Here is a 2,662-nt window from a genome sequence, read left to right as displayed (position 1 = left end):
CCGACTTCCTTAACCTGGGCTTTGATTTTTTTTCTCTCAGCTATGGGGGCACATTTGAATGGCCTGGGGAGCTTTAAGGAAAAAATCTGAAGTCGAGTTTCATGTCAAACCAATTAAATAAGAATATCTGAGGGAAGGGGGCAGCACTGGGAGGTTTAAATGACTTCCCAGATGATCCTAACATGACAAGAGGCTGGACGTCACCACCTCCACTCTGATCAAGCAGCCACGTCTGGCACACCTCTGGTGACAAGAAATTCAGTACCTTCCATGGAAATCTATTCCATGTTAGACTGTTCTGATTGTAAGGACTTCCCGTACGCTGAGGCTCAAGCTGCCTTCCTGTAACATCCACCAGATTGTCCTGGGTCTGCCCACAATGGCCTTGGAAATCTGCACAAGATGTATATCTTCAGGAGTGATATAAACCTGCAGGAACTTCTTTGATAGCACAACTGAGAGTCCGAGAGCAAATTCAAGGCCAAATTTAACAAAATGAAATCCAATAGGTATCCACTTAGGGCTATCTTCTACTTAGGGCTAAGAAGGAACTGCACAAGGAGAGCAGCATGCATTACATGACAGATTTCCAAGTAGAGATGGAGGGTTGGGGGCAGTGACTTAACAAGAGTCATCAGGGTGATGTGGCTGCCCACACTGCTGCTGCTCTCCCAGGCTGCATTGACATGTGATTTCAGAAAGAGGTATACTCGGGAGACAGGCCTACCGGAGAGTACTAAGGTGGCCACACGTCAAAAGAGATAAACGGAGGAGAATGACTCCAACGGAGAGGAATTCTTAAACGTTTCAAATAAAGAACTGTTACAGGAAAAGCAGATGAAAAAGAAAACATTAAAATAGAGAAGAGGAAGCTAGTGTTTGAGTCTGTACTCTGTGCCAGATGTTCTGTACACATCAGGCGATCATCTAGACGGCCTCTAGGGTTACTACTTATCTAACGGGAAGATGTTTACATGGTCTCAGGGATAAAACTAGGATAGGAGAGCGGGCTTGAAGTTTAAAAGAGACAGATATCTCCAACTTTTTATCTTTTTGGGTTTCCTTTGGAAAAGACTAAGATAATGATACTCAGTTGTTCATTGGTCCACAGACTCCTCTCATTTATTTATTCATTAACTTCTTTGTTTGCTCCACACGTGTATTTTGTAAGCCCCACGGCTCACTAGCATCTCTCCCTCTTCATAGGCAACAATGTAGTTTCCTCTTCCTCATTTTAATGTTCTTTTTCAACTCCTTTTCCCCTAAAAGCTCTTTATTTCAAACACTTATTTTATTTGTATATGTTCTTGTAAAATTTTGTGTATTCTATAAATGTTCTTTTCCTATGCTTTGCCATTTTCTACCAGCGTTTGTACTTTTTTTTCTTGTTAATTACAATAGTTCTCTGTGTCTTCCAGATAATAGTCCCTTGTTGGCATTAGCCACTTTATTTATTCTAATCTTTGTGATAACATTGCCCACACATAATCAAAATTGACTTTTCTTCTTATGAGTTTTACTTTTGAAGTTTTATTTCATAAATCATTCCCAACCTCAAGGTCACAAAAAATTTCTCCAACATTTTCTTCTAATAATTGTATAGTCTTTACTTCCGCTTTTAGCTCTTTAATTTCTGAAATCCACCTTTGGATGTGGTATTATGACAAGATCAATCTTATTTTTGTTCATTCTGTTTTTCCAATAGCATCTACGATGATCCTTCCTCTCCTTCCCTGCCCTACTGACTTCTGGTGTCACCTTTATATTAATTTCTGGTTGATATGAGTCTGTTCTTGAGCTCTCTTTTCTGTTTCATTGATCCATTTGTCCTTACACCAATATGACACCGTTTTTATTACTACGGCTTTGTAGTATACCTTAATATCTGCCAGGGACTGTTACCCCACTTATTCTTTTTCAAGATGGGCTTACTATAAAGAAGTTCTGGAGATCTACTAGCCAACACTGTGCTTATAGTTTACAATACTGTACAATGAAAAATTTGTTTAAAAGGGTAGATCTGTGATATGTCCTCAATTTTTTAAAAAAGAGATTGGCTTACTATTTGTGGATTTTCATTATTCTGTATAAATTTTAGAGTAAAGGCTATCAAGTGCATCAAAAAAATCCAAATAGAATTTTTATTTGGATTGAATTGAAATTATAGATAATTTAGGAAGAATTAACACCTTCATCATATTAAGTTATCTCACCCAAGAACATGGACTGTCTCTCTATTTATTTGGATCATCTTCTATGTCTTTTATTTATATTTTAAACTTGTCTCCATAGTGTGTGTATATACTCTTGGATAAATTAATTCCTGGATATGGTCTTTCTTGTAGGAATTCCTATATATGGACTGATAAAGAAATGATATCAGTATAACAGAGAAGCCTCTGGTTAACATGGGATTTTCCCAACACATTCATATCCTGTATACCAGCAACAGTGGCTGTATGCAAAGCAGCTAACTCAGCTGCCACTGGCCACTCTGGTCAGGACCCCTCACTGTCTTGGTCTGTCTTTCATCAGCTTCAAGTCCCCAGTGTGATAGTCAGCACCTCCCCAGTGTGTGATAGTCAGCACTCTGTAACTGTAACCTAAGCACCACAGATCTGAAATCCCAGTTTCTTCCCAGCCAGTTGTGTCCACCTTTCCA

The sequence above is a fragment of the Pteropus medius genome, unplaced genomic scaffold (assembly GCF_902729225.1).
Source record: "Pteropus medius unplaced genomic scaffold, Ma_sr-lr_union100, whole genome shotgun sequence".
NCBI lineage: Eukaryota > Metazoa > Chordata > Mammalia > Chiroptera > Pteropodidae > Pteropus > Pteropus medius.
The sequence above is the reverse complement of the archived record's forward strand: the minus strand, read 5'-3'. Positions refer to the sequence as shown.